Genomic DNA, 19,845 nt, shown 5'->3' with positions numbered 1-19,845 from the left:
TAAAAATAGATAAAAGATGGGCATAATGAAATAGAATCTGAGTCTGAAAATGTTCATATTGTTAGAGCTTATTGAAAAGTGTTTGCAACACATTGTAAAGATGGCTTCTCTACACTTTACTTTTTTTTTAATTGAAGTATAGTTGATTTACAATGTTCTGCCAGTCTCTGCTGTACAGCAAAATGACTCAGTTTTACACATACACACAATTCTTTTTTTTTTTTTTTTTTTTTTTTTTTGCGGTACGCGGGCCTCTCACTGTTGCAGCCTCTCCCGTTGCGGAGCACAGGCTCCAGACGCGCAGGCTCAGCGGCCACGGCTCACGTGCCCGCAGCATGTGGGATCTTCCCGGACTGGGGCACGAACGCGTGTCCCCTGCATCGGCAGGCGGACTCTCAACCAGTGCGCCACCAGGGAAGCCCACACACATTCTTTTTTTAATATTCTTTGCCATTATGGTTTATCCCAGGAGATTGGATATAGTTCCCTGTGCTATAGAGTAGGACCTTGTTGTTTATCCATTCTCAGTGTAATAGTTTGCATCTACCAACCCCAAATTCCCAGTCCATCCCTCTCCCTCCCCACTTCCCCTTAGCAACCACAAGTCTGTTCTGTTTGTCTGTGAGTCTGTTTCTCTTTCATAGGATAGGTTCATTTGTGCCATATTTTAGGTTCCACCTATAAGTGATATCATATGGTATTTGTCTTTCTCTTTCGGACTTACTTCACTTAGTATGATAATCTCTAGTTGCACGCTTTACTTTTATGCATAGCAAATCCTCACAGGGATAGGGATGAAAAGAAGTAAAGGCACCATGCTGCTTCTCGGCTGGTGTGGCGAGCTCCATGTCTGTGCTTGAAGAGCTGAGTTGACAATCTGGAGTGTCTGCAGAACCAAGCCTGTGGGGCTTCCCTGGTGGCGCAGTGGTTGAGAGTCCTCCTGCCGAGGTTCGTGCCCCGGTCCGGGAAGATCTCACATGCCTCGGAGCGGCTGGGCCCGTGAGCCATGGCCGCTGAGCCTGCGCGTCCGGAGCCTGTGCTCCGCAACGGGAGAGCCCACAACAGTGAGAGGCCCGCGTACCGCAAAAAAAAAAAAACAAACCAAGCCTGTGGGTCTGAGCCCTGTGTGGGCATCTTAGCTTGACCCTGGACCATGAGCCAGATTTTATCCTTACCTCGTCTTGCTAACGTGAGTCTCTGGTCAAAAAGGACTGAGTTGACTTACCCCAAACCCCTCATTATTATTAAAGGGAAAATGAGATAGGTGCATTCTTCAGAACATGTATGTGGCAGTCAAAAGCCAAATTATTCGATTTATTCATTTCTGGAAGGTCTCAGGTCACAAAAAGAACTGGAATTCCACCTCAACAGTGACCTTTCAACTCCCAGCTTCCTCCGTTAGACTGAAGAAACCTTGCAGGGAGCCACTGACCCTTTTATAAGTTTTCACATCCCTTGGCACTCAGCCAGTTCTCTGTCTCAGTGAGTTCAGTAGATGCTATTGCTTTGTGGTCTAGGTCTCTCTCCCTTTTCGGTCTCAGTCCGCTGGAGGGCCCCCTCTGGCAATGTAACCAATTTGTTCAACCATTTTTTAACCACACAGAGGCAGCACAGCAGTCTGCTAAGCCAATAGTGAACATACCTAGAACTTTAGCCACCCTTATCCCCACTGATCCAGGTCTGTGAGGTTTGATTCACACCCCACAGCATCCATGAAATCCAGTCTGACTTCTACAAACCTCAGTGAACTCCTGCTACATAGAACCGCACCACTTAGACTTGAACTTGCAACGTAATAATGATTATTAATTAGTTAATAAATTGTATGTGTTCTAGCTGTTTCATCCAGGTTGGGCTTCTATCACTAACTAGATGATACTGTACACTTAATTCCCTTTTAGCAGCAAGAACAGTGCTGAGCATCAAGTGGGTACTAAATACTTTTTGATGAATAAGATTCGAAAACTCTCTAGAAAGACTTTAAAGTGTGGTGAGCAAAGATGTGGATTCTGAGAGGCTCAGAAAGATCTGATTTGAAACCTCTTTCTGCCATTTAGTAGTTGCATAATCTTGCACAAATTCCTCGGCTTCTCTGAACTTTAATTTCCTAATACGCTGTGTGGCTGGTACTGTTTGTTGCCTGTGCAAGAGCAATCCATTTTTGCTGTCCTTCTTCCTGATTTTTAGTATTATTCAGAGATTTCTTGATCTTGGGAAGAAGGACCTCGTTGCTGGTCTAGGGGGTGGATAGATAGCCCAGTTCTGGTCAATGAGATGTGGGAGAAGTCTGCCGGGAAATGTTTGGGGAAATTTTTCCTTCCTGATAAGAGGAGCTATGCAAAGAGAACTTCCTATCCTACACCCCCTCCTCCTACCCGACTTTGAGCAGGGCTGTGTGAGGATGTGCTGCCAGGAAATGCTACAGCCACATCACACCCATGCGGAAAGCTGAAAAGACTTGTGGAGATGCCAAAGCAGAGCCCGGACATCAGAGAGGTGCTAAGCCAACGCTGGAAACCACCTACCTCCAATTTTTGTTCCTGTTGTTATAATTACATTAGATAATAAATAAGTCTGTATTGTTTAGGCATTGTTAGACAGATTGGGTCCTCTGTCATTTGCAGCCAAAAACATTCCTAAATGACACAGACTTTTGTGAAGAATGGATGGGATAATGTCTGCCAAGTACTTAGCATATTATCCTTCATAGGGCAAGTGCTCCATAGTGTTAGCTGTTGTAACAGAGCACCCAGGTGTGGGAGTTGCTGCCCTGCCTCAAATAGAGCAATTTTATGAGCTCAGCATCCGAAGAAAAGACATCACATATCAAACAATTCGAGAAAGCTGTAAAAGGCAATAAATGATTCAGAGCTAGATTGAATGGTGCCAAAGGTAGGAAGTGTCATAGGGAGGAGGGGAAAAGATTGAAAAGGTGTGTTAGGACCTCAAGGAAAGGGTTGAGATAAATGAAAAATTGACGATTGAAAAGGGAAGGCACTAAAATTACAAAGTGGGAAGCACATTGGCTGGCTGGCTGAGATCTGCCTGGAGCAGTCGGTGTCTAGGGGACGGAGAGAGGAAAGATGATAGCATTTTGCAGAGGGGTCTCTAATTCCAGACTGAGTTGAGAGCTAATCTAAAGGCAGCTTACTGCAAACCCTTGAGAAGGGAAGTGGCTTATAAAAAGTGGTGTTTTAAGAAGAAAAATATGGGAAATCTGGACGAGAAAAAACCCAGAGGATGAGACACCTCCTAGGATAGCAATTAGAAAAGCACAGCTCCTACAAAGTGTTCCTAACTATTATAAAATATATAAGATTAGGTCTTATCATAAGACTAGTTACCCTGAAATAGTATATGCGACAGTTGTAGGGCAGATCACTTCTATGGAAGTAAAGAATAATGAAACGGAATGTCTTTCACCTTCTCATTTTCTTATCTTCTAGGAAATGTGTATGAGATAATCTTAAGTGGAAAAAAGAAGGATATAAAATTATATATACAGTATGACATGAACTGTATGCATTAAATATGTGCAGAAATTCGACTTGGAAATATGTTAAAATGTAAACAGTGATATCTCTGGGTCATAACTTTATAGATGTTGGTCATTTTTTCTCTTACTTTAAAAATTTTTTACATGTACTATAATAGGTATGCATTAATTTTAAAATCAGAAATACATTATCAAAGTATCTATATCAAGGTGTTCATTTTCTTTCTTTTTTTTTAGAAGCCATAAAAGAAAACTTTTGACTGTATATCATTTAGAAATGTTTGAAGTATAATGAGTGTTAGAAACAACCTAACAAAATTTTAAGAAAGAAACAGATGCTTACCAAATGTCAACTCCCCAAACAATTTATGAATCTATGAATTTAGGGCTAAATTTTAAATAATATGAATAAGTTAACAAGGGGTGTGATAGTTGATTTGATTAAGGTGCTCATTTTCTTCCCAGTAACACTGCACTGAATTAGGTATAAAGAAGAAATAATGCCCAAAATAAGAAAACAACCTTATGAATAAAGTTCTAATATTCTACTATGGAGATAACCTCCACTGTACTTTTTTTTGAAACACACATCCAACCGTGATTGAATAGCCCATGCAGTGAACTATTCAGTGTCTATCTCCCTGCTAGATGGTAAACACCGTGAGTGCCACAACCATGATAATCTTTCCCAGTGACTAGGATAGACACTGGGCTGATTGTTTTGCATTATGCTTGCTAAATGACTTATTAACGCTCAGCGCGTTGTAATGTCTTTCTATTCTCCTCTCCACTTTGAATGAGCAAACACTAACACTTCCATAATTACCCTTTCTATGTGATTTGCTGGTAGATGGGAAATATACAAATTAGAAAGATGTATCATATCTACCTCAGTAGTAATGTCATCACTGAAGTTATCCAAAGCATAATGTAATTGTAGTAAAAAAAGAAAGTCCCATTTTGACACAAAACTCCATATAATGGGACTTCCCTGGCAGTCCAGTGGTTAGGACTCCGCACTTCCACTGCAGGGGGCACAGGTTTGATCCCTGGTCGGGGAACTAAAATCCTGCATGCTGTGCGGCGCGGCCAGAAAAAAAAAAAAAAAGGCCCTGAAAGATAAGACATCATGCAGAGAGAGAAAAGACGTGGAGGAGAACTCCCCAACTTGAACACCCGCTGAACTCAGACACGAGAATGACTCCACCAAATATCACCGGAACAAAAAGCACCCAGACAACTCACAATATCATAAGAAGAATAAATTGTTAAAAAAGAAACAACGCCATATAGTAATCTTATTTTATTAATGACTTTCAGTTAAATATATTGCAACACTGTTTTTATAACAAAAATCATTAATACAAATTAGTCAGTGTTTAGACAGCATGATTCACTCTAGAAACTTGAGTAGTTGTTGTGGGAGCAGGACCAAATGTATGTAAAGATAGCCACCTCTGCAGTGTGAATTTGGGGTCACCTTGACTAAAACATCCTCCAACATATATTCCTTGAAATATCGTTCTCAGAGAATAAATATCTCCTTTTATAAGTATCAATAAAAATATAGCATGTTAATGCCTCTTGGAGAAATAATACATGTTTTGAAATTCCTGCAGAGAGGCTTATGGTGGAGTGGATGGAGAAGTGGTCAGGGAAGGAGTTTCAGTGTGTGTGAAGAGGATAAGCAAAAGAATGAGGTGTTGAATGAGATTGGGCCTAGGCCACACAGAGGGCCAGTCCCGGTATCCAAGACAACAGAAAGCAAACCTCACCTATTTTAAGATGTTACCCTGGGCCAGCTATGAGTGTGAGAAAGTTTGTATATGAAACAAGCTTTGTTAGGGAGTGTAACACCTCGTCAGAGTATTTATCTTGTTACCAAGTGATAAACCCAACATGGATGCCACGGTTGGTAGAACGTGGGAGCAAGTATCCAGTGTTCCATGATTCAGTTATTTGAGAAGGTCAGTCACCTTCCTAAGACTTGTCATGACAAAAGCATGCAAAGAGAGACTGCATTTTCAGAACAGACTCAGAATGCATCGTGAATCGTGAATTCACTCACCTTGCACACCAGGTGAAACTCTACTCTTACAAAGACGCACTTCCTTCAAGAATCTAATGATATAACATTGCGTGCATGTGGCCACAAGTGCATGCATCATTCAACTCTGTATTATCCTTGTGGATTAGTTATGGATAAATGGATTAGTATATTGCTTAACAAGCCTTAATTTAGTCTCTCTCTTATCTAGCATGTTCCTACTACATCTCGGTCACTGATGTATGCCTAGTAAAAGTAACACGTTTCAGTGTTAACCTTCATAAAACATACATAGAAGATAAATAACCACATCATCATTTAAGGCATTCCAAATCCAGGTGTCAATTACATTTGTTTTACACGTTTATGAATTTCTGTATTTTTTTTCATTGAGTAGATAAAAGACCACAGACTGACTGACACTTACTGTTAAAATATGTACATGATACACAGATACTTCAGATTTGGTCTCATATAAAATGACTAGGGGGATCCTTTAATTTCTAGGAAGGAAATGGCAAAGAAAAATTAGATGAATTGTGAGACAGTGATGTGTTTTATCACACGATTGAACCAGAGAATTTACATTGTCTTCGAATTATGATAGCCTTATTTAGACTTATGTAAAATGAGGAGGGAGAGGAAATTATTGCTCAGTTCTTCCCCATTCATTAGTCACAATACATGGAATGTGTGGACAGGAATATGGATGGGGATGTAAATGGGATGTGTGGGTGATTGGAGAGGAGGAGGGAAAGGAGACAGCAAAGGCTCCTGCAGCTCTGTCTCCAGGCTTGACCTCTCCCAGACCTTGAGACTGCCAAACCCAACCTCCTATGGACATCACCACTTGACTGACCGTGGCCACTCAGGTTTCAGCGTGTCCAAAACTGGACACATCATCTCCCCATCATTCTCCCAGACCTGTTTCTCCTCATCTACTTCCCATCTGTCTACTAGTCAATCAGGCCAAAATCAAAGCAACATCCTTGACGCCTTCCTTTTTATCCATTTTCACATCTATCATTTAACATATCTCACTAATTTTAGTTTTGAGATATTTTTTGTGTTGACACGCTTCTCTTTTTTTCTCTAAACTATTGCCCTGGCTCTGATCTTTATCATCTCTGGCCTGATATCTCTGTCTCTAATGCCTTGTCCTTTAAGCCATAGCTTGATGTATTTACAATGTAAATACGACCCAGCCATGACTCTTAAAATTCTTCAATGAGTCCCCATTAAATACAGGATAAAACCCTAACTGGGTTCACATGTGTCCAAGACCATCTCTTATCTGGTCTCTGCCTTCCTCTCCACCCACATTAAAGACTCTAGACTTTATCATAATAGCCAGACTTTATCATAATATCATAATAGCCATAATTTTGAGTAAGTACTCAAAATTAATGATTACTAGCACTTTTACCTCTACTATGTGCTTAGAAATTGTATTAAAGTGCTATCTTTACATATTTGTTTCCCCAATAAGGTTCTTGGGAGCAGAAATTGGGTATCTCATTTTTTAAACTTGGTATAATATGTGCTCATTGGCGATGCCTACTTAATGTTTTTTCAACTAAACTGAAAATAAACTTTTCAGTTTAATGTTTCAGTTATAGGCGATGCCTACTTAATGTTTTTTTAACTAAACTGAAAATAAACTTTTGTATCGCAATTGTAGCACCACTGAACGACTCAAAGTGTGGGTTTCCTTCTCTTCCCTTTCACTATGATAATAGAAAACTTTATCTTCCAGGACAGAGAGTAGTTAAGAGTGAGTCCCATGAACTGGATAGGAGGTGAATGTTGGGATCCTGGGTCTAGGAGCTCAGGGAACTTCAGGGGCAGGTAGGCGAAGGAACAGACACCTTGATCTTGTGCAATAGGCATGGAGGGGATCAGGCCTGTGGCAGGGGAAATATCTCCTCTACTCCAGAATTTGAGTGAATCTGGGACCCCAAGAGTTCTAAGCAGTGACGAAGTATCAAGTGCAAAGGAAGGAGGCAAAGAGCTAAAAGAAGATGATATGGGTCAAGGCCACAGAAAGTGGACTTACGAGGGAAAAGGCTACTCCATCTGCCTCAGTTTTCCAAGTTTTATATTGGGCACTTGACTCCAAACAGAAATGAGTAAAACTTTTAATGGAAAAAAGAATTTTTGAAGATGCTGCTAAACACCACAATTCAGGTTATAGATTCCATGGGATTGGCAAGACTATTGGCTTCATGGAAAGAAATAAATGATTGATGTATTGGACACTGAAGAGAATAAGCTAGTGAGCTCATACAAAGATTGGACATCTCAGACTTCCATCAGGTCTGGACTTGTGATGACTTTTTTTTTTTTTCCTGACATTTGGTTCTAGTTACTTAATCTATCCCTTTGGAGCACTTGCTTATCTGAAGTCAAAGGAATGAATATCTCCCAAAGGATACTATGTCTCAGTGATTTTTAAAAAATTTTTTTCTTATCACACTTCCAACACTATTTTAATCATATTTCTTGGTAATTTCAAAGCTTGCACCCACACGCTTGCTGCCTTAATGTGAAAGTTCTGCTTTGTCTTTTCACACACTAACAGGACATGCCATTGAGTAGAATAATTTAATTTTTCTATAGTAGTTATAAACTCTTATTTCATAACCAATTCCTGTTTGCCTCGACACAGGCACATAAGGCCCGTTACAAAAATTTTTTGGAGAACTCCAAGATCAAGGAAGAACATTTGCTCATCACACTTTCCTGATAAGGAGTCATGACATCTTAGCCTGTATCTGTGACTCATATTGAAAGTATGTTTCATGACTTTCTAATATGGCGTCATAATCTTGAAGTAGGATCCTCTTCCTTTTTATCACATCATTGTGGGAAGTTGCACACATATCCTGCATTTCCAATGTCTGATACAGGCAATTAAAATATAATAATACTCATGAGTTTCAACAGCTCTGAAATTCCACGATGATTTGCCTTGGGGTGGGCTTACTTTTATCCATTTTCCTGGTATTCAGTAGGCCCTTGGAACCTGGAAGCTTATGTCATTCGATCCTGAGAAATTCTCTTGGATTACTTCTTTTTGTCTTTTTCATTTGCTATATTTCTAATATAATATTTAATAGATGGGAATATTGCCATTAGCTTTCATTCACTATGGCTTCCTCCCCCTCCCATTCTTTGCCTTTCCATCCTACCTGAAGAAAACACTATTCTGAATTTATAGTCATCACTCCCTTGTTTTAGTTTTATGCCTTTATCACATAAAAGTCCAACCAAATAATAGGGTGTGGGGTTTAGCTTATGTGTGAGCTTTATACAAATTTGGCATTATCTTGTATATACTCTAGAGTGGGGGTCTGTTACCGAGTCCAAGCTCGCTCTGCCCACCGCACAACAGGCCAATAAATCAGAGATGAGGTGTTGAGGCAGGGAATACAACTTTGAAACCAGCAGACTGAGAAGATGGGAGACTAATGTCTCCAAAAAACCATCTTATGGGGTTTGGATGCCAGTTTCTTTTATAGAACAGAGAGGGGGAGGAGATGAGGAAGTACAGTAAGAAGGCCATAAGATTTGCCAGTGTCCCCAGAAATGGCCATTAATTTCTTCTTTCTTGCAGCCATCCACAGGTGGGCAGGGTCAGAATGTACAAAGGCACCTTGGTTTAACATTCAGGCAGAGGGGCAGTGTTCCCCGAGGCAAGCCATTGTGTATAGACAGTTAAGTATGTTTTTAGTGAACAAAAGCAGCAGAAAGCAGCGGTTAAATTAAAAGAAACAGACCCAACATGTAGTCAGATTTGGCTCTTCCCTGTTACAGGTCAGCAAACTCATGAAAGAGCTGGAGAGTCTCTAAATATTTTAGTCTCTGTGAGCCTGTGGTCTCTGTCACCACTACTCTGCTGTTGTGGTGGGAGAGCAGAGATAAACAAGTGGGCTCACCCATGTTCAAATACGATTTAACTTAAAAAACAGGCGATGGGGCTCCCCTGGTGGCGCAGCGGTTGAGAGTCTGCCTGCCAATGCAGGGGACACGGGTTCGTGCCCCGGTCTGGGAAGATCCCACATGCCGCAGAGCAGCTGGGCCCGTGAGCCATGGCCGCTGAGCCTGCGTGTCTGGAGCCTGTGCTCCACAGCGGGAGAGGCCACAACAGTGAGAGGCCCACGTACCACAAAAAAAAAAAAAACAGGTGATGAGCCATGTACTATAGTTTGCTGACTCCTCCTCTAGAGAAACTCTTCACATGTACACGGGAAATGCAAGAGTTTCTCTATGGTGTGTACAAAACAACACCAAATAAGTTACAAAAATGTTACATATTCTATCCAGTCTTCTGGATCTTGGTTGTTGCATTTTATATTATTCATTCAGGTTGTTTCTCACAGGGGTTGTCCACTTTTTCATTGCTACTCCACTGAGTGAATTAAAGTATCACAAATTATCCATTCTCCTGTCAAAACATATTTAATTTGTTTCTAGTGTTTGTTTTCTGGTGTGATTTTCTAAGATATATTCTCACCAACACTATACAAAGACATCTCTAAGACATACCTCCCCAGCACTTGATATTGTCAGATTTCTCAATTTTTGAATATCTAGCTTATTAAAAAATGGTAGGTCATAACTTGCATTTCCCTGATGGCTGAAGAGGTTGAACATTTTTTCATAATATTATGATGATGTAGATTTCCTGTCTTGTGAAATGCTTATATGAAAATTTTTTGTGGGGCAGAATTTAGGGTGGCACTTTTTTCTGTTTTTATTTGTCTTTCTTTTATTGACTTATCGGAGTTCTTTATACATATTTTCAGTTCTATATGTTGCAAAAATGTTCTAATTTGCCTTTTAAAAAAATTTTGTTTAAGATGTCTTAGCACTATTAAATCTATCTCTACTTTCTTACATACTTAGTGTTTTGTGTGTTTTTAAGGAAAACTTTCTATCTCAAAGTCAGAAAGATATTCTCCTATAGTAACTTCTAAAAATTTTGCCTCTAAAGAGGACTAGGGCTACTTAAAAAAATAATTAATTCCATATCTGGGGCAGGAAATATACAAGATGAATCTGGAACGTAATTGTCATACCATAAAGCAAAGAGGGCATTAAAGACTACTAGGGTCATGTGAAAAGGACCAAGAAGCCAGCGTGAAAAAGCTCCCACTGGTCAAAAATAAGGCAATTTGAGTATGAAAAAAAAGTAATAATGGCATTTCAAATACATTAAAATCCATGAGTTAAAAGGATGCTTAAAGGAAGTAGCACGAACGAATGCAATCAGCAAAACTATTGAATTTCATGGGGGAATATGTGTACAAATCACTAATTTCCTTCAAAAAGTATATTTTAAGGACAAAAACAGAGAAATCTAGATTGAAAGGGAGAAGAGATATATCTTAATGCAATTTGTGGGCCGTATTTGAATTCCGATTTAAATTATCTAACTACAAAAGGAGAAAAGTAGGAGTCAATTAGAGAAATTTAAGCAAAACTGGTTTTTTGGATGCTATGAAGAAATGATTATTTTTTCATTATGATAAAGGATCTTATGTTATGAATCTAGAGCCCTTACCTTTAGTGAGAGGTACTGAAATATTTGTGGATAAAACAACATGATGCCTAGAATTTGCTTCAAAGTAATCAAAGCTGAGGGAGAAAGTGGAGGTTTCAGGGAAACAAGAGAGGCCATAGGGTGATAATAATTGAAGCTAGTTGATGAGTATACAAAGGTTCATTAAACTGTTATCTCTACTTTTGTATATATTTGAATTTTTTCATAATAGAAATAAAATAAAATTCAATACCCAAATCCAATAATAATTTTTTCAACTACTCCATCGTCCCATGTGAATCAGTGGGTAGAGGGTGAATGGTCTGCTCTTTGCGGTCATTCCCAGACCCAGATGTAATATCTTGTGTTACCTAGAAAATAGCCTAAGGCAAAGCTTACAGATTAAGGGTTATCACAAGATGCAATTCCAGGGCATCAAGAAGGAATGAGGAAGGACGGAGATACATAGAAAGATGGAAAGCTATTACCAAATGGCTCATTACCTGGTTGGCCACAGCTTGAAAACCCAGCCAGGTAGTCATTCATACAGGACATCTCAGGGAAGCTGTATGGAAATAGCACACCTAGGAACAGTCTTTCAAAATGAAAGAGAGGGATTTATCAATACGCTTATTCTAGTCTCCTGTCTCTCTCTGATCTAGGTTTCTTCCATGGAACATTAACTCTTTCAGCTTCTGGGTTGTGTTTCCCAGCCCCTCAGGACAGGTGCCGGGAGAAGCGTCTCTAACATGGAAGACACTTTGCCATTTGACATTGTTCTCTTAGTTTAAATGCTTTCCTGAAATCTTTGTGGATCCTTGCCAGTCTACTCCTATTTTAGAATGGGGCATCAAAAAGCTAACTGCAAGCTCTGCTTAGAAGGGAACCTGGGAAAAAGGGAGAAAAGTGTAGAAAGTGGGATCATCTAGCTGGGCTATTCTTTGGGATATCCCCAATACTATCTCTGGATGCCTGCAGGATAATGGCTACCAGATTTCTGGTGCTCGGGGGAGTCTGAATAATTCAGAATTTAAACTTTCACTTGCTTGCCCTTTTTCATTATGTCAACCCTGATCTTATCTATGTCTGTTGCACCGCAATCTGGCGGTCACCCTCTGTTTCACTGTCTCTAGAGAATCAAGTCCGGGTCACCTACCTTCCTACCGGGTTGGGGAGCGGCAGTGTGCAGGCTGTGTAGAGTGTGGGAGAGGATTTGAATTTCAAACTGCTCTTCAACAGACTACCAGTCTTTCTGTTTTTCTGTTTTTCGCTCAACCCTCAATTTCTAAGGTACCCGGTGCTGCCAATTCCTGAGAGACATTCTGTGGGTACCAGCCTTCCCCATCGCTCACTTTCTAGGATTCAACTTTTTGGGTTCTGCTAAGTCAATTATCACTCATAATAACCCGTCTACTTTTTAATCTCAAAAAAGTTATTGCTGCTATATTCCCTTTAATTCTCTTTATCTCCCTAGCTTAATGCTTTAAAACAACAACAGCAACAATAAGAAAACTTTATGATTTTCTTGTGTGATTTTAGGAATGACCTGAGATTAAATAAGCATGTATAATCTTTACTATCTTTAACCAAATAGCTCCCAAAATTTCCTCCCTCACTGTGTCTGTGTTAGTTGACTGACTCCATCGTGACTCTCATGGCAGACATTTTCAATGCTGAGGAAAAGATATTTTTGTACTGTTGGGGGCCTTTTGGTGATCAATGTATTTCACCCCAGAGGTTTCTCCTCATGCACGAGTTGTGCTGTGACTCCTTAATAATGCAAAGCTGAGTCAAGTGATTTACCTGAAAATTTTTAAACGCCTTTAAAATTTTAAAAGCTTAAATTGTGGGGTCAGCTCTAAATCTTGCCTTATTTTATATTGTGCTCTTTCCTATGTCTTCACCCAAGCCCTTCCTCCTCAGCCTTTCTCCTTACCCCTCCATCCCTTGATGTCCAAAAAGATATGGGTTCCAGGTAAAGCAATGGAGACTGCAGAGTCTGGAAATTTGGAACCAGCAAGCCTGGCATGATCGAGTACAGAGTAGGGAAGTGGACGCTGCCCTGCTTTCAACAAGGACTGCATTCTCTTTCCTGTGATTTCAGCTGCCAGGCCAGGGGATCTTCAGACTGAGAACTTTCCAAGTCCACCATGTTGCAGCTCTGGTCTCGGTGCTTATTCCTGCCAGTTTAGGAGGTCGGTAAATCATTTTTTTGAACACTCTGGGGTCGAGTCAGAAATTAATACGAATACAAATTTCCTGGAACTCTTCTAATATTCAGATTCTGTTTAGCTAGGTCTTCCATGAGACCTGAGATTCCACATTTCCAACAAACTCCTTGGTGATGGATCCCCCATAGACCAGATGCTGCTGTTCTGAGGACCACACCGTGAGTAACAAGACTCTGGGTGCTGTTTCCTTCTTTATGTCCTGTCTACAACCTCCGGCACTGGTGGGGTGTAGTGCGCACTGTTGGTGCCTTGCCTACATACTAGCCCGCAGCTCTGTCTGCTCTGCTGCTAATGGCTTACATCTGCAACATTCAGAGAATTTCCATTGGGTTCTTGAGCCATGTCTCTAGTACTGAGAGCTGGGAGTAGTGAGAGTTTTATACCTCCCACAGAAGGCCCATAGCCAATAGCTGCCTGACGTGAGCATACAAAAGCCCAACTCCTTTCCTTTGTTCTGATGTGGTACAAACTCTGAAGTCTTACCCCCCAGAGCTCCTCAGGTAATCAGACTGAGTCTGGGACTTCACCCGAAATCCCAGACTTATTTGGCTTGCTCTCCTCCCTCCCCTGTACCCTTTCTGGTTTCCTCTGGGGGCCCTTCCTTAAATAATTCACTTCTACAAAAATCCTAGGCTTAAAGTCCGCTTCTGAGAGAACCCAACCTAAAACAAGTGGCCTTCGCCAAAATAGCTCTTAGGTTCTAACGGAATCTAAGAAGAGAGGGATTATAGCAGGAAAATCCCACATTAAGAGACAGTGCAGGGCTTCCCTGGTGGCGCAGTGGTTGAGAGTCCACCTGCCGAGGCAGGGGACACGGGTTCGTGCCCCGGTCCGGGAGGATCCCACACGCCGCGGAGCGGCTGGGCCCGTGAGCCATGGCCGCTGAGCCTGCGCATCCGGAGCCTGTGCTCCGCAACGGGAGAGGCCACAACAGTGAGAGGCCCGCGTACCGCAAAAAAAAAGAGACAGTGCACTGCTATTTCCTAGCACAGCGCCTGACACATAGTAAGTGCTTCATTAATTTGAGCTCAATAAAGTTTATTCCTATATCAGGACCCATAACATGGAGGCTGACCCAGTGCCCAGCCCACATCACTAACCTAAACCTAAGTCAGCCTGCATTTAGGGGCGATACCTATCAGGGAAAATTACCATACACCAGGCAGCATCCTTCAGCTCAGCCTTAGCTGGGTCATCTTACCCTGGGAAATAGGACCAGCTGCCTTATAAGGAAACCCCCGACCTCCTCACCAGTAATGCCCTGTTTTCACGTTGCCTCTTCAATTTACTGGATGATTGAATCAAATTTCTTGATAGTGTTGATGGAAAAACCTTATCTGATTTTTTGATCACGTGGTCAAGGCCCTCATCATACCTGAACACCTGCCTAGGCAGGGCCAGTCCCCTAGCTACTCACTTCTAAACCACCCAAATGCTGTTTGGGGATCTCTGGGAGGTACAGACGCTCAGCACCATATGTCCCCAGACCACTCCTTTAACATAGATCTGAAGTGCTGAAGTCTTAGTTGTTGGCACTCGCATGCCTTTGCTTCCACTCTCCACCCCTGCTCCAGGAAAGAGCACCAGAGCATCTAGTCATTGCCACATTGACCCCAAGCTGCTGACCCAGCACTCCTCCCTAATGATATATTTCTAATCATGAGGAAAGACAGGAAGACTGTTCTACACGCAAAGCCCACTTCCTGCATATTTGTAATGGCAGCACATCACGCAGCTGCTGTGTCGTGTGCAACCCAGCTGTGCACGTATTCTTGCAACATTTTTGGAATGCAGGCCCAGCAAATGCACACGTGGTATGAAGCATCCTCACTCTAAGGACAGTTAAGTGACGTGGAGCATTTTTGTTTTTGAGTTTTATTTATTTTTTTATACAGCAGGCTCTTATTAGTCATCCATTTATCCACATCAATGTATACATGTCAATCCCAATCTCCCAGTTCATCCCACCTCCCACCCCCACCACCCTGCCACTTTCCCCCTTGGTGTCCATACATTTGTTCTCTACATGTGTGTCTCTATTTCTGCCTTGCAAATCGGTTCGTCTGTACCATTTTTCTAGGTTCCACATATATGCGTTAATACACGATATTTGTTTTTCTCCTTCTGACTTACTTCACTCTGTATGACAGTCTCTATGACGTGGAGCATTTTGAAGAAAATGTCCACACAATCTTGTTTTTTATGCTTTCAATGACTGCATAGCATAACAAGAACTGGAAGTGAGGTGAATGGTATCATAGCCCATGTGGACACAATATAATGGAATTATAGATGCAGCTGACAATAGAAACACACAAACATCAAAAAGTAAAACAAATGTTTGGCTTAGGTAACAGTTTGCATCCCTGAGGAGAGGTTTGTGAAGGACAAAGCTAGTTACAGACACTACAGATTAGTAACAGTTAAAATAAAACTAGGATTGATTAACTCTTTCAGTCCAGTTTGTTTCTTCTCCAGCCCATTCATTGTTCCCTTTATTTTCCTTGTTATCAGGAGAGGAAAAAACCTCATTTCTATTTATGTTGTAACAAATTCCCCACTGCTAGTTCATTCCCTCTATATCAATGGAGGAAGGGAAATGGACATCATTCTTGTCTGGCTGAGGACAAAACTTCAGTTTTGCTCCACTTAACAAACACCAGCTGTGCAGCCCAGGGGACCATCTACCTTCTACTTCAGTTTCTGGTTTCATATCCCAGTTTTCATAATTATTTTTGGCCTTCTTTGGCTTTGGCAATTCTTACATTTCCCTTTTTGCTTTTTTTTTTTGGATAAAGACTTTCCCACATAACGTGTAGTTCTTCCTGCTCCTTGTTTTTTTTTTGTTGTTGTTGTTGTTGTTTTGCAGTACGCGGGCCTCTCACTGTTGTGGCCTGTCCCGTTGCGGAGCACAGGCTCCGGACGCACGGGCTCCAGACGTGCAGGCTCAGCGGCCATGGCTCACGGGCCCAGCCGCTCCACCGCATGTGGGATCTTCCCGGACTGGGGCACGAACTCGCATCCCCTGCATCAGCAGGTGGACTCTCAACCACTGCGCCACCAGGGGAGCCCCTGCTCCTTGTTTTTGATGTTACCATTTCCTGGGATGAGAAAGTCCCTTAACCCCTACCACACACACCTAGATTCTTCACCCCAAATTCAAATAGGTAGTGGTTTACATGTCTGTCTTGTTCTCGAGGCAATGACCTTATACAGTAAATCAGATTTATCTTTGCTTTGAGTAAAGCAGACATTCAGTGAATGTTGAGTGAATTCAATTCCATTGAGTTATTTTTCAATATACTGAATCAAACCCTCCAACTACCCAATGCTATCCTCCATATCTTTTTTTTTGAGTTAATTAACTTGAAAGTTTATTTTATTTTTAAATTTTTATTTTATTTATTTTTTAATACAGCAATTTCTTATTAGTTATCTATTATATACATATTAGTGTATATATGCCAATCCTAATCTCCAAATTCATTCCACCACCACCACCCCACCCCCGCTTTCCCACCTTGGTGTCCATTGTTTGTTCTCTACATCTGTGTCTCTATTTCTGCTGTGCAAACCTGTTCATCTGTACCATTTTTCTAGATTCCACATATATGCATTAATATACGATATTCATTTTTCTCTTTCTGACTTACTTCACTCTGTATGACAGTCTCTAGGTCCATCCACATCTCTATAAATGACCCAATTTCTTTTTATTTCTTTTTATGGCTAAGTAATATTCCTTTGTATATATGTACCACATCTTCTTTATCCATTCATCTGTCGATGGGCATTTAGGTTGCTTCCATGACCTGGCTATTGTAAATAGTGCTGCAATGAACATTGGGGTGCATGTGTCTTTTTCAATTATGGTTTTCTCTGGGTATATGCCTAGTAGTGGAATTGCTGGGTCATATGATAATTCTATGTTTAGTTTTTTAAGGAACCTCCATACTTTTCTCCATAGTGGCTGTATCACTTTACATTCCCACCAACAGTGCAAGAGGGTTCCCTTTTCTCCACACCCTCTCCAGCATTTGTTTTTTCTAGATTTTCTGATGGATACCCATTCTAACCGGTATGAGGTGATACCTCATTGTAGTTTTGATTTATATTTCTCTAATAATTAGTGATGTTGATCAGCTTACATGTGCCTCTTGGCCATCTGTATGTCTTCTTTGGAGAAATGTCTATTTGGGTCTTCTGCCCATTTCTTAATTGGGTTGTTTGTTTTTTTAATATTGAGCTGCATGAACTGTTTATATATTTTGGAGATTAATCCGTTGTCTGTTGACTCATTTGCAAATATTTTCTCCCATTCTGAGGGTTGTCTTTATGTCTTGTTTATAGTTTCCTTTGCTGTGCAGAAGATTTAAGTCTTGTTAGGTCCCATTTGTTTATTTTTGTTTTTATTTCCATTACTCTAGGAGGTGGGTCAAAAAGATCTTGCTGTGATTTATGTCAAAGAGCGTTCTTCCTATGTTTTCCTCTAATAGTTTTATAGTGTCCAGTTTTACATTTAGGGCTTTAATCCATTTTGAGTTTATTTTTGTGTATGGTGTTAGGGAGTGTTCTAATTTCATTCTTTTGCATCTAGCTGTCCAGTTTTCCCAGCACCACTCATTGAAGAGACTGTCTTTTCTCCACTGTATATCCTTGCCTCCTTTGTCATAGATTAGTTGACCATAGGTGCGTGGGTTTATCTCTGGGCTTTCTATCCTGTTCCATTGATCTATCTTTCTATTTTTGTGCCAGTACCATATTGTCTTGATTACTGTAGCTTTGTAGTTTAGTCTGAAGTCAGGGAGTCTGATTCCTCCAGCTCCATTTTTTTCCCTCAAGATTGCTTTGGCTATTCAGGGTCTTTTGTGTCTCCATACAAATTTTAAGATTTTTTGTTCTAGTTCTGTAAAAAATGCCATTGGTCATTTGATAGAGATTGCATTGAATCTGTAGATTGCTTTGGGTAGTAGAGTCATTTTCACAATATTGATTCTTCCAATCCAAGAAAATGGTGTATCTCTCCATCTGTTTGTGTCATCTGTGATTTCTTTCATCAGTGTCTTATAGTTTTCTGAGTACAGGTCTTTTGCATCCTTAGGTAGGTTTATTCCTAGGTAATTTATTCTTTTTGTTACAGTGGTAAATGGGATTGTCTCCTTAGTTTCTCTTTCTGATCTTTTGTTGTTAGTGTATAGGAATGCCAGAGATTTCTGTGCATTAATTTTGTATCCAGCAACTTTACCAAATTCATTAATTAGTTCTAGTAGTTTTCTGGTGGCATCTTTTGGATTATCTATGTATAGTATCATGTCATCTGCAAACAGTGACAGTCTTACTTCTTCTTTTCCAATTTGTATTCCTTTCTTCTCTGATTGCTGTGGCTAAGACTTCCAAAACTCTGTTGAATAATAGTGACGAGAGTGGACATCTTGTCTTGTTCCTGATCTTAGAGGAAATGCTTTCAGTTTTTCACCATTGAGAATGATGTTTGCTGTGGGTTTGTTATATATGGCCTTTATTATGTTGAGGTAGGTTCCCTTTATGCCCACTTTCTGGAGAGTTTTAATCATAAATGGGTGTTGAATTTTGTTGAAAGCTTTTTCTGAATCTATTGAGATGATCATATGGTTTTTCTTCTTTAATTTGTTAATATGGTGTATCACAGTGATTGATTTGCATACATTGAAGAATCCTTGCATCCCTGGGATAAATCCCACTTGATCATGGTGTATGATACTTTTAATGTGTTGTTGGATTCTGTTTGCTAGTATTTTGTTGAGAATTTTTGCATCTATATTCATCAGTGATATTGGTCTGTAATTTTCTTTTTTTGTAGTATATTTGTCTGGTTTTGGTATGAGGGTGATGGTGGCCTCGTAGAATGAGTTTGGGAGTGTTCCTTCCTCTGCAATTTTTTGGAAGAGTTTGAGAAGGATAAGTGTTAACTCTTCTCCAAATATTTGATAGAATTCACCTGGAATGTCCTATAAATATCAATTAAATCTATCTGGTCTATTGTGTCATTTAAAGCTTCTGTTTCCTTATTAATTTTCTGTCTGAATGATCTGTCCATTGGTGTAAGGAGGTGTTAAAGTCCCCCACTATTATTGTGTTACTGTCAATTTCCTTTTTTATAGCTGTTAGCAGTTGCCTTATGTATTGAGGTGCTCCTATGTTGGGTGCATATACATTTATAATTGTTATATCTTCTTCTTGTATTGATCCTTTGATCATTATGTAGTGTCTTTCCTTGCCTCTTGTAACAGTCTTTATTTTAAAGTCTATTTTATCTGATGTGAGTATTGCTACTCCAGCTTTCTTTTGATTTCCATTTGCTTGGAATATTGTTTTCCATCCCCTCACTTTCAGTCTGTATGTGTCTCTAGGTCTGAAGCGGGTCTCTGGTAGACAGCATATATTGGTCTTGTTTTTGTATCCATTCAGCGAGCCTGTGTCTTTTGGTTGGAGCATTTAATCCATTCACATTCAAGGTAAATATCTATATGTATGTTCCTGTTACCAT

The sequence above is a fragment of the Grampus griseus genome (genome assembly GCF_964374135.1).
Source record: "Grampus griseus genome assembly, chromosome: 12".
NCBI lineage: Eukaryota > Metazoa > Chordata > Mammalia > Artiodactyla > Delphinidae > Grampus > Grampus griseus.
The sequence above is the reverse complement of the archived record's forward strand: the minus strand, read 5'-3'. Positions refer to the sequence as shown.